The sequence below is a fragment of the Rutilus rutilus genome (assembly GCF_951802725.1).
Source record: "Rutilus rutilus genome assembly, chromosome: 3".
NCBI classification, from domain to species: domain Eukaryota; kingdom Metazoa; phylum Chordata; class Actinopteri; order Cypriniformes; family Leuciscidae; genus Rutilus; species Rutilus rutilus.
The window spans coordinates 26,748,336-26,762,405 of record NC_140211.1 but is presented as its reverse complement, the minus strand read 5'-3'; positions in this window follow the sequence as shown (position 1 = coordinate 26,762,405).

Genomic DNA, 14,070 nt, shown 5'->3' with positions numbered 1-14,070 from the left:
ACTGACCACTAGGCTATTGAGAATAGTACCTTCCTTCAATTTGATAAATATTAGAACCTTATTGTGTAAGAAACATAGGGGGAACGGAATCCGACGGCAAATAGTTCAGCTGTCGAAATCCGTTCCCCCACTCCCATTATGAGAGGTGTTGATGTAATGGCTTAAAAAATGCTGATTCTATTTTGTGTGTGGATGGAGCTTAACTTGCAACAGTTTAAAGAATATATTTTTTGCCTTTTATTATGATAGGAAAGTATAGTATCAAGAAAGTTCGATGACCCGGGACTTGAACTCGGGTCGCCCCAAAGCTAAAAAAAAAAATTGTCAGGGGACTGACCACTAGGCTATTGAGGCTAGCAAAATGTTACAATTTAATAAATATTAGAACCTTATTGTGTAAGAAACATAGGGGGAACGGAATCCGACGGCAAAAAAACAGCTGTCGGAATCCGTTCCCCCACTCCCATTATGAGAGGTGTTGATGTAATGGCTTAAAAAATGCTGATTCTATTTTGTGTGTGGATGGAGCTTAACTTGCAACAGTTTAAAGAATATATTTTTTGCCTTTTATTATGATAGGAAAGTATAGTATCAAGAAAGTTTGATGACCCGGGACTTGAACTCGGGTCGCCCCAAAGCTAAAAAAAATATTGTCAGGGGACTGACCACTAGGCTACTGAGGCTAGAAAAATGTTACAATTTAATAAATATTAGAACCTTATTGTGTAAGAAACATAGGGGGAACGGAATCCGATGGCAAAAAAACAGCTGTCGGAATCCGTTCCCCCACTCCCATTATGAGAGGTGTTGATGTAATGGCTTAAAAAATGCTGATTCTATTTTGTGTGTGGATGGAGCTTAACTTGCAACAGTTTAAAGAATATATTTTTTTGCCTTTTATTATGATAGGAAAGTATAGTATCAAGAAAGTTCGATGACCCGGGACTTGAACTCGGGTCGCCCCAGAGCTAAAAAAAAATATTGTCAGGGGACTGACCACTAGGCTATTGAGAATAGTAACTTCCTTCAATTTGATAAATATTAGAACCTTATTGTGTAAGAAACATAGGGGGAACAGAATCCGACGGCAAATAGTTCAGCTGTCGAAATCCGTTCCCCCACTCCCATTATGAGAGGTGTTGATGTAATGGCTTAAAAAATGCTGATTCTATTTTGTGTGTGGATGGAGCTTAACTTGCAACAGTTTAAAGAATATATTTTTTGCCTTTTATTATGATAGGAAAGTATAGTATCAAGAAAGTTCGATGACCCGGGACTTGAACTCGGGTCGCCCCAAAGCTAAAAAAAAATATTGTCAGGGGACTGGCCACTAGGCTATTGAGGCTAGCAAAATGTTACAATTTAATAAATATTAGAACCTTATTGTGTAAGAAACATAGGGGGAACGGAATACGACGGCAAAAAAACAGCTGTCGGAATCCGTTCCCCCACTCCCATTATGAGAGGTGTTGATGTAATGGCTTAAAAAATGCTGATTCTATTTTGTGTGTGGATGGAGCTTAACTTGCAACAGTTTAAAGAATATATTTTTTGCCTTTTATCATGATAGGAAAGTATAGTATCAAGAAAGTTCGATGACCCGGGACTTGAACTCGGGTCGCCCCAAAGCTAAAAAAAGATATTGTCAGGGGACTGACCACTAGGCTATTGAGGCTAGCGAAATGTTACAATTTAATAAATATTAGAACCTTATTGTGTAAGAAACATAGGGGGAACGGAATCCGACGGCAAAAAAACAGCTGTCGGAATCCGTTCCCCCACTCCCATTATGAGAGGTGTTGATGTAATGGCTTAAAAAATGCTGATTCTATTTTGTGTGTGGATGGAGCTTAACTTGCAACAGTTTAAAGAATATATTTTTTGCCTTTAATCATGATAGGAAAGTATAGTATCAAGAAAGTTCGATGACCCGGGACTTGAACTCGGGTCGCCCCAAAGCTAAAAAAAGATATTGTCAGGGGACTGACCACTAGGCTATTGAGGCTAGCAAAATGTTACAATTTAATAAATATTAGAACCTTATTGTGTAAGAAACATAGGGGGAACGGAATCCGACGGCAAAAAAACAGCTGTCGGAATCCGTTCCCCCACTCCCATTATGAGAGGTGTTGATGTAATGGCTTAAAAAAATGCTGATTCTATTTTGTGTGTGGATGGAGCTTAACTTGCAATAGTTTAAAGAATATATTTTTTGCCTTTTATTATGATAGGAAAGTATAGTATCAAGAAAGTTTGATGACCCTGGACTTGAACTCGGGTCGCCCCAGAGCTAAAAAAAAATATTGTCAGGGGACTGACCACTAGGCTATTGAGGCTAGCAAAATGTTACAATTTAATAAATATTAGAACCTTATTGTGTAAGAAACATAGGGGGAACGGAATCCGACGGCAAAAAAACAGCTGTCGGAATCCGTTCCCCCACTCCCATTATGAGAGGTGTTGATGTAATGGCTTAAAAAATGCTGATTCTATTTTGTGTGTGGATGGAGCTTAACTTGCAACAGTTTAAAGAATATATTTTTTGTCTTTTATTATGATAGGAAAGTATAGTATCAAGAAAGTTCGATGACCCGGGACTTGAACTCGGGTCACCCCAAAGCTAAAAAAAATATTGTCAGGGGACTGACCACTAGGCTATTGAGGTTAGCAACATGTTACAATTTAATAAATATTAGAACCTTATTGTGTAAGAAACATAGGGGGAACGGAATCCGACGGCAAAAAAACAGCTGTCGGAATCCGTTCCCCCACTCCCATTATGAGAGGTGTTGATGTAATGGCTTAAAAAATGCTGATTCTATTTTGTGTGTGGATGGAGCTTAACTTGCAACAGTTTAAAGAATATATTTTTTGCCTTTTATTATGATAGGAAAGTATAGTATCAAGAAAGTTCGATGACCCGGGACTTGAACTCGGGTCGCCCCAGAGCTAAAAAAAAATATTGTCAGGGGACTGACCACTAGGCTATTGAGAATAGTACCTTCCTTCAATTTGATAAATATTAGAACCTTATTGTGTAAGAAACATAGGGGGAACGGAATCCGACGGCAAATAGTTCAGCTGTCGAAATCCGTTCCCCCACTCCCATTATGAGAGGTGTTGATGTAATGGCTTAAAAAATGCTGATTCTATTTTGTGTGTGGATGGAGCTTAACTTGCAACAGTTTAAAGAATATATTTTTTGCCTTTTATTATGATAGGAAAGTATAGTATCAAGAAAGTTCGATGACCCGGGACTTGAACTCGGGTCGCCCCAAAGCTAAAAAAAAAAATTGTCAGGGGACTGACCACTAGGCTATTGAGGCTAGCAAAATGTTACAATTTAATAAATATTAGAACCTTATTGTGTAAGAAACATAGGGGGAACGGAATCCGACGGCAAAAAAACAGCTGTCGGAATCCGTTCCCCCACTCCCATTATGAGAGGTGTTGATGTAATGGCTTAAAAAATGCTGATTCTATTTTGTGTGTGGATGGAGCTTAACTTGCAACAGTTTAAAGAATATATTTTTTGCCTTTTATTATGATAGGAAAGTATAGTATCAAGAAAGTTTGATGACCCGGGACTTGAACTCGGGTCGCCCCAAAGCTAAAAAAAATATTGTCAGGGGACTGACCACTAGGCTACTGAGGCTAGAAAAATGTTACAATTTAATAAATATTAGAACCTTATTGTGTAAGAAACATAGGGGGAACGGAATCCGATGGCAAAAAAACAGCTGTCGGAATCCGTTCCCCCACTCCCATTATGAGAGGTGTTGATGTAATGGCTTAAAAAATGCTGATTCTATTTTGTGTGTGGATGGAGCTTAACTTGCAACAGTTTAAAGAATATATTTTTTTGCCTTTTATTATGATAGGAAAGTATAGTATCAAGAAAGTTCGATGACCCGGGACTTGAACTCGGGTCGCCCCAGAGCTAAAAAAAAATATTGTCAGGGGACTGACCACTAGGCTATTGAGAATAGTAACTTCCTTCAATTTGATAAATATTAGAACCTTATTGTGTAAGAAACATAGGGGGAACAGAATCCGACGGCAAATAGTTCAGCTGTCGAAATCCGTTCCCCCACTCCCATTATGAGAGGTGTTGATGTAATGGCTTAAAAAATGCTGATTCTATTTTGTGTGTGGATGGAGCTTAACTTGCAACAGTTTAAAGAATATATTTTTTGCCTTTTATTATGATAGGAAAGTATAGTATCAAGAAAGTTCGATGACCCGGGACTTGAACTCGGGTCGCCCCAAAGCTAAAAAAAAATATTGTCAGGGGACTGGCCACTAGGCTATTGAGGCTAGCAAAATGTTACAATTTAATAAATATTAGAACCTTATTGTGTAAGAAACATAGGGGGAACGGAATACGACGGCAAAAAAACAGCTGTCGGAATCCGTTCCCCCACTCCCATTATGAGAGGTGTTGATGTAATGGCTTAAAAAATGCTGATTCTATTTTGTGTGTGGATGGAGCTTAACTTGCAACAGTTTAAAGAATATATTTTTTGCCTTTTATCATGATAGGAAAGTATAGTATCAAGAAAGTTCGATGACCCGGGACTTGAACTCGGGTCGCCCCAAAGCTAAAAAAAGATATTGTCAGGGGACTGACCACTAGGCTATTGAGGCTAGCGAAATGTTACAATTTAATAAATATTAGAACCTTATTGTGTAAGAAACATAGGGGGAACGGAATCCGACGGCAAAAAAACAGCTGTCGGAATCCGTTCCCCCACTCCCATTATGAGAGGTGTTGATGTAATGGCTTAAAAAATGCTGATTCTATTTTGTGTGTGGATGGAGCTTAACTTGCAACAGTTTAAAGAATATATTTTTTGCCTTTTATTATGATAGGAAAGTATAGTATCAAGAAAGTTCGATGACCCGGGACTTGAACTCGGGTCACCCCAAAGCTAAAAAAAATATTGTCAGGGGACTGACCACTAGGCTATTGAGGTTAGCAACATGTTACAATTTAATAAATATTAGAACCTTATTGTGTAAGAAACATAGGGGGAACGGAATCCGACGGCAAAAAAACAGCTGTCGGAATCCGTTCCCCCACTCCCATTATGAGAGGTGCTGATGTAATGGCTTAAAAAATGCTGATTCTATTTTGTGTGTGGATGGAGCTTAACTTGCAACAGTTTAAAGAATATATTTTTTGCCTTTTATTATGATAGGAAAGTATAGTATCAAGAAAGTTCGATGACCCGGGACTTGAACTCGGGTCGCCCCAGAGCTAAAAAAAAATATTGTCAGGGGACTGACCACTAGGCTATTGAGAATAGTAACTTTTTTCAATTTGATAAATATTAGAACCTTATTGTGTAAGAAACATAGGGGGAATGGAATCCGACTGCAAATAGTTCAGCTGTCGAAATCCGTTCCCCCACTCCCATTATGAGAGGTGTTGATGTAATGGCTTAAAAAATGCTGATTCTATTTTGTGTGTGGATGGAGCTTAACTTGCAACAGTTTAAAGAATATATTTTTTGCCTTTTATTATGATAGGAAAGTATAGTATCAAGAAAGTTCGATGACCCGGGACTTGAACTCGGGTCGCCCCAAAGCTAAAAAAAAATATTGTCAGGGGACTGGCCACTAGGCTATTGAGGCTAGCAAAATGTTACAATTTAATAAATATTAGAACCTTATTGTGTAAGAAACATAGGGGGAACGGAATCCGACGGCAAAAAAACAGCTGTCGGAATCCGTTCCCCCACTCCCATTATGAGAGGTGTTGATGTAATGGCTTAAAAAATGCTGATTCTATTTTGTGTGTGGATGGAGCTTAACTTGCAACAGTTTAAAGAATATATTTTTTGCCTTTTATCATGATAGGAAAGTATAGTATCAAGAAAGTTCGATGACCCGGGACTTGAACTCGGGTCGCCCCAAAGCTAAAAAAAGATATTGTCAGGGGACTGACCACTAGGCTATTGAGGCTAGCGAAATGTTACAATTTAATAAATATTAGAACCTTATTGTGTAAGAAACATAGGGGGAACGGAATCCGACGGCAAAAAAACAGCTGTCGGAATCCGTTCCCCCACTCCCATTATGAGAGGTGTTGATGTAATGACTTAAAAAATGCTGATTCTATTTTGTGTGTGGATGGAGCTTAACTTGCATCAGTTTAAAGAACATATTTTTTGCCTTTTATTATGATAGGAAAGTATAGTATCAAGAAAGTTCGACGACCCTGGACTTGAACTCGAGTTGCCCAAAGCTAAAAAAAAAATTGTCATGGTACTGACAACTAGGCTATTGAGAATAGTAACTTCCTTCAATTTGATAAATATTAGAACCTTATTGTGTAAGAAACATAGGGGGAACCGAATCCGACGGCAAATAGTTCAGCTGTCGAAATCCGTTCCCCCACTCCCATTATGAGAGGTGTTGATGTAATGGCTTAAAAAATGCTGATTCTATTTTTGTGAGTGTATGGAGCTTAAACAGCATCAATTTGATAAATATAAGAACCTCAGTGTGTCAGAAATATGGGGGGAACAGAATCCGACGGCAAAAAGAAATACAGTTGTCAGAATCCGTTCCCCCACTCCCATTATGAGAGGTGTTGATGTATTGGCTTAAAAAATGCTGATTCTATTTTTGTGAGTGTATGGAGCTTAAACAGCATCAATTTGATAAATATAAGAACCTCAGAGTGTCAGAAATATGGGGGGAACAGAATCCGACGGCAAAAAGAAAAACAGTTGTCAGAATCCGTTCCCCCACTCCCATTATGAGAGGTGTTGATGTAATGGCTTCAAAAATGCTGATTCTATTTTGTGTGTGGATGGAGCTTAACTTGCATCAGTTTAAAGAACATATTTTTTGCCTTTTCTTATGATAGGAAAGTATAGTATCAAGAAAGTTCGACGACCCTGGACTTGAACTCGGGTTGCCCAAAGCTAAAAAAAAATTGTCAGGGTACTGACAACTAGGCTATTGAGACAAGTAACTTCCTTCAGTTTGATAAATATTAGAACCTTATTGTGTAAGAAACATAGGGGGAACGGAATCCGACGGCAAAAAAACAGCTGTCGGAATCCGTTCCCCCACTCCCATTATGAGAGGTGTTGATGTAATGGCTTAAAAAATGCTGATTCTATTTTGTGTGTGGATGGAGCTTAACTTGCAACAGTTTAAAGAATATATTTTTTGCCTTTTATTATGATAGGAAAGTATAGTATCAAGAAAGTTCGATGACCCGGGACTTGAACTCGGGTCGCCCCAAAGCTAAAAAAAAAATATTGTCAGGGGACTGGCCACTAGGCTATTGAGGCTAGCAAAATGTTACAATTTAATAAATATTAGAACCTTATTGTGTAAGAAACATAGGGGGAACGGAATCCGACGGCAAAAAAACAGCTGTCGGAATCCGTTCCCCCACTCCCATTATGAGAGGTGTTGATGTAATGGCTTAAAAAATGCTGATTCTATTTTGTGTGTGGATGGAGCTTAACTTGCAACAGTTTAAAGAATATATTTTTTGCCTTTTATTATGATAGGAAAGTATAGTATCAAGAAAGTTCGATGACCCGGGACTTGAACTCGGGTCGCCCCAAAGCTAAAAAAAGATATTGTCAGGGGACTGACCACTAGGCTATTGAGGCTAGCGAAATGTTACAATTTAATAAATATTAGAACCTTATTGTGTAAGAAACATGGGGGAACGGAATCCGACGGCAAAAAAACAGCTGTCGGAATCCGTTCCCCCACTCCCATTATGAGAGGTGTTGATGTAATGGCTTAAAAAATGCTGATTCTATTTTGTGTGTGGATGGAGCTTAACTTGCAACAGTTTAAAGAATATATTTTTTGCCTTTTATTATGATAGGAAAGTATAGTATCAAGAAAGTTCGATGACCCGGGACTTGAACTCGGGTCGCCCCAGAGCTAAAAAAAAATATTGTCAGGGGACTGACCACTAGGCTATTGAGAATAGTACCTTCCTTCAATTTGATAAATATTAGAACCTTATTGTGTAAGAAACATAGGGGGAACGGAATCCGACGGCAAATAGTTCAGCTGTCGAAATCCGTTCCCCCACTCCCATTATGAGAGGTGTTGATGTAATGGCTTAAAAAATGCTGATTCTATTTTGTGTGTGGATGGAGCTTAACTTGCAACAGTTTAAAGAATATATTTTTTGCCTTTTATTATGATAGGAAAGTATAGTATCAAGAAAGTTCGATGACCCGGGACTTGAACTCGGGTCGCCCCAAAGCTAAAAAAAAATATTGTCAGGGGACTGACCACTAGGCTATTGAGGCTATCAAAATGTTACAATTTAATAAATATTAGAACCTTATTGTGTAAGAAACATAGGGGGAACGGAATCCGACGGCAAAAAAACAGCTGTCGGAATCCGTTCCCCCACTCCCATTATGAGAGGTGTTGATGTAATGGCTTAAAAAATGCTGATTCTATTTTGTGTGTGGATGGAGCTTAACTTGCAACAGTTTAAAGAATATATTTTTTGCCTTTTATTATGATAGGAAAGTATAGTATCAAGAAAGTTTGATGACCCGGGACTTGAACTCGGGTCGCCCCAAAGCTAAAAAAAATATTGTCAGGGGACTGACCACTAGGCTACTGAGGCTAGAAAAATGTTACAATTTAATAAATATTAGAACCTTATTGTGTAAGAAACATAGGGGGAACGGAATCCGATGGCAAAAAAACAGCTGTCGGAATCCGTTCCCCCACTCCCATTATGAGAGGTGTTGATGTAATGGCTTAAAAAATGCTGATTCTATTTTGTGTGTGGATGGAGCTTAACTTGCAACAGTTTAAAGAATATATTTTTTTGCCTTTTATTATGATAGGAAAGTATAGTATCAAGAAAGTTCGATGACCCGGGACTTGAACTCGGGTCGCCCCAGAGCTAAAAAAAAATATTGTCAGGGGACTGACCACTAGGCTATTGAGAATAGTAACTTCCTTCAATTTGATAAATATTAGAACCTTATTGTGTAAGAAACATAGGGGGAACAGAATCCGACGGCAAATAGTTCAGCTGTCGAAATCCGTTCCCCCACTCCCATTATGAGAGGTGTTGATGTAATGGCTTAAAAAATGCTGATTCTATTTTGTGTGTGGATGGAGCTTAACTTGCAACAGTTTAAAGAATATATTTTTTGCCTTTTATTATGATAGGAAAGTATAGTATCAAGAAAGTTCGATGACCCGGGACTTGAACTCGGGTCGCCCCAAAGCTAAAAAAAAATATTGTCAGGGGACTGGCCACTAGGCTATTGAGGCTAGCAAAATGTTACAATTTAATAAATATTAGAACCTTATTGTGTAAGAAACATAGGGGGAACGGAATCCGACGGCAAAAAAACAGCTGTCGGAATCCGTTCCCCCACTCCCATTATGAGAGGTGTTGATGTAATGGCTTAAAAAATGCTGATTCTATTTTGTGTGTGGATGGAGCTTAACTTGCAACAGTTTAAAGAATATATTTTTTGCCTTTTATCATGATAGGAAAGTATAGTATCAAGAAAGTTCGATGACCCGGGACTTGAACTCGGGTCGCCCCAAAGCTAAAAAAAGATATTGTCAGGGGACTGACCACTAGGCTATTGAGGCTAGCGAAATGTTACAATTTAATAAATATTAGAACCTTATTGTGTAAGAAACATAGGGGGAACGGAATCCGACGGCAAAAAAACAGCTGTCGGAATCCGTTCCCCCACTCCCATTATGAGAGGTGTTGATGTAATGGCTTAAAAAATGCTGATTCTATTTTGTGTGTGGATGGAGCTTAACTTGCAACAGTTTAAAGAATATATTTTTTGCCTTTTATTATGATAGGAAAGTATAGTATCAAGAAAGTTCGATGACCCGGGACTTGAACTCGGGTCGCCCCAAAGCTAAAAAAAAATATTGTCAGGGGACTGGCCACTAGGCTATTGAGGCTAGCAAAATGTTACAATTTAATAAATATTAGAACCTTATTGTGTAAGAAACATAGGGGGAACGGAATCCGACGGCAAAAAAACAGCTGTCGGAATCCGTTCCCCCACTCCCATTATGAGAGGTGTTGATGTAATGGCTTAAAAAATGCTGATTCTATTTTGTGTGTGGATGGAGCTTAACTTGCAACAGTTTAAAGAATATATTTTTTGCCTTTTATCATGATAGGAAAGTATAGTATCAAGAAAGTTCGATGACCCGGGACTTGAACTCGGGTCGCCCCAAAGCTAAAAAAAGATATTGTCAGGGGACTGACCACTAGGCTATTGAGGCTAGCGAAATGTTACAATTTAATAAATATTAGAACCTTATTGTGTAAGAAACATAGGGGGAACGGAATCCGACGGCAAAAAAACAGCTGTCGGAATCCGTTCCCCCACTCCCATTATGAGAGGTGTTGATGTAATGGCTTAAAAAATGCTGATTCTATTTTGTGTGTGGATGGAGCTTAACTTGCAACAGTTTAAAGAATATATTTTTTGCCTTTTATTATGATAGGAAAGTATAGTATCAAGAAAGTTCGATGACCCGGGACTTGAACTCGGGTCACCCCAAAGCTAAAAAAAATATTGTCAGGGGACTGACCACTAGGCTATTGAGGTTAGCAACATGTTACAATTTAATAAATATTAGAACCTTATTGTGTAAGAAACATAGGGGGAACGGAATCCGACGGCAAAAAAACAGCTGTCGGAATCCGTTCCCCCACTCCCATTATGAGAGGTGCTGATGTAATGGCTTAAAAAATGCTGATTCTATTTTGTGTGTGGATGGAGCTTAACTTGCAACAGTTTAAAGAATATATTTTTTGCCTTTTATTATGATAGGAAAGTATAGTATCAAGAAAGTTCGATGACCCGGGACTTGAACTCGGGTCGCCCCAGAGCTAAAAAAAAATATTGTCAGGGGACTGACCACTAGGCTATTGAGAATAGTAACTTTTTTCAATTTGATAAATATTAGAACCTTATTGTGTAAGAAACATAGGGGGAATGGAATCCGACTGCAAATAGTTCAGCTGTCGAAATCCGTTCCCCCACTCCCATTATGAGAGGTGTTGATGTAATGGCTTAAAAAATGCTGATTCTATTTTGTGTGTGGATGGAGCTTAACTTGCAACAGTTTAAAGAATATATTTTTTGCCTTTTATTATGATAGGAAAGTATAGTATCAAGAAAGTTCGATGACCCGGGACTTGAACTCGGGTCGCCCCAAAGCTAAAAAAAAATATTGTCAGGGGACTGGCCACTAGGCTATTGAGGCTAGCAAAATGTTACAATTTAATAAATATTAGAACCTTATTGTGTAAGAAACATAGGGGGAACGGAATCCGACGGCAAAAAAACAGCTGTCGGAATCCGTTCCCCCACTCCCATTATGAGAGGTGTTGATGTAATGGCTTAAAAAATGCTGATTCTATTTTGTGTGTGGATGGAGCTTAACTTGCAACAGTTTAAAGAATATATTTTTTGCCTTTTATCATGATAGGAAAGTATAGTATCAAGAAAGTTCGATGACCCGGGACTTGAACTCGGGTCGCCCCAAAGCTAAAAAAAGATATTGTCAGGGGACTGACCACTAGGCTATTGAGGCTAGCGAAATGTTACAATTTAATAAATATTAGAACCTTATTGTGTAAGAAACATAGGGGGAACGGAATCCGACGGCAAAAAAACAGCTGTCGGAATCCGTTCCCCCACTCCCATTATGAGAGGTGTTGATGTAATGACTTAAAAAATGCTGATTCTATTTTGTGTGTGGATGGAGCTTAACTTGCATCAGTTTAAAGAACATATTTTTTGCCTTTTATTATGATAGGAAAGTATAGTATCAAGAAAGTTCGACGACCCTGGACTTGAACTCGAGTTGCCCAAAGCTAAAAAAAAAATTGTCATGGTACTGACAACTAGGCTATTGAGAATAGTAACTTCCTTCAATTTGATAAATATTAGAACCTTATTGTGTAAGAAACATAGGGGGAACCGAATCCGACGGCAAATAGTTCAGCTGTCGAAATCCGTTCCCCCACTCCCATTATGAGAGGTGTTGATGTAATGGCTTAAAAAATGCTGATTCTATTTTTGTGAGTGTATGGAGCTTAAACAGCATCAATTTGATAAATATAATAACCTCAGTGTGTCAGAAATATGGGGGGAACAGAATCCGACGGCAAAAAGAAATACAGTTGTCAGAATCCGTTCCCCCACTCCCATTATGAGAGGTGTTGATGTATTGGCTTAAAAAATGCTGATTCTATTTTTGTGAGTGTATGGAGCTTAAACAGCATCAATTTGATAAATATAAGAACCTCAGAGTGTCAGAAATATGGGGGGAACAGAATCCGACGGCAAAAAGAAAAACAGTTGTCAGAATCCGTTCCCCCACTCCCATTATGAGAGGTGTTGATGTAATGGCTTCAAAAATGCTGATTCTATTTTGTGTGTGGATGGAGCTTAACTTGCATCAGTTTAAAGAACATATTTTTTGCCTTTTATTATGATAGGAAAGTATAGTATCAAGAAAGTTCGACGACCCTGGACTTGAACTCGGGTTGCCCAAAGCTAAAAAAAAATAGTCAGGGTACTGACAACTAGGCTATTGAGACAAGTAACTTCCTTCAGTTTGATAAATATTAGAACCTTATTGTGTAAGAAACATAGGGGGAACGGAATCCGACGGCAAAAAAACAGCTGTCGGAATCCGTTCCCCCACTCCCATTATGAGAGGTGTTGATGTAATGGCTTAAAAAATGCTGATTCTATTTTGTGTGTGGATGGAGCTTAACTTGCAACAGTTTAAAGAATATATTTTTTGCCTTTTATTATGATAGGAAAGTATAGTATCAAGAAAGTTCGATGACCCGGGACTTGAACTCGGGTCGCCCCAGAGCTAAAAAAAAATATTGTCAGGGGACTGACCACTAGGCTATTGAGAATAGTAACTTCCTTCAATTTGATAAATATTAGAACCTTATTGTGTAAGAAACATAGGGGGAACGGAATCCGACGGCAAATAGTTCAGCTGTCGAAATCCGTTCCCCCACTCCCATTATGAGAGGTGTTGATGTAATGGCTTAAAAAATGCTGATTCTATTTTGTGTGTGGATGGAGCTTAACTTGCAACAGTTTAAAGAATATATTTTTTGCCTTTTATTATGATAGGAAAGTATAGTATCAAGAAAGTTCGATGACCCGGGACTTGAACTCGGGTCGCCCCAAAGCTAAAAAAAAATATTGTCAGGGGACTGGCCACTAGGCTATTGAGGCTAGCAAAATGTTACAATTTAATAAATATTAGAACCTTATTGTGTAAGAAACATAGGGGGAACGGAATCCGACGGCAAAAAAACAGCTGTCGGAATCCGTTCCCCCACTCCCATTATGAGAGGTGTTGATGTAATGGCTTAAAAAATGCTGATTCTATTTTGTGTGTGGATGGAGCTTAACTTGCAACAGTTTAAAGAATATATTTTTTGCCTTTAATCATGATAGGAAAGTATAGTATCAAGAAAGTTCGATGACCCGGGACTTGAACTCGGGTCGCCCCAAAGCTAAAAAAAGATATTGTCAGGGGACTGACCACTAGGCTATTGAGGCTAGCAAAATGTTACAATTTAATAAATATTAGAACCTTATTGTGTAAGAAACATAGGGGGAACGGAATCCGACGGCAAAAAAACAGCTGTCGGAATCCGTTCCCCCACTCCCATTATGAGAGGTGTTGATGTAATGGCTTAAAAAAATGCTGATTCTATTTTGTGTGTGGATGGAGCTTAACTTGCAATAGTTTAAAGAATATATTTTTTGCCTTTTATTATGATAGGAAAGTATAGTATCAAGAAAGTTTGATGACCCTGGACTTGAACTCGGGTCGCCCCAGAGCTAAAAAAAAATATTGTCAGGGGACTGACCACTAGGCTATTGAGGCTAGCAAAATGTTACAATTTAATAAATATTAGAACCTTATTGTGTAAGAAACATAGGGGGAACGGAATCCGACGGCAAAAAAACAGCTGTCGGAATCCGTTCCCCCACTCCCATTATGAGAGGTGTTGATGTAATG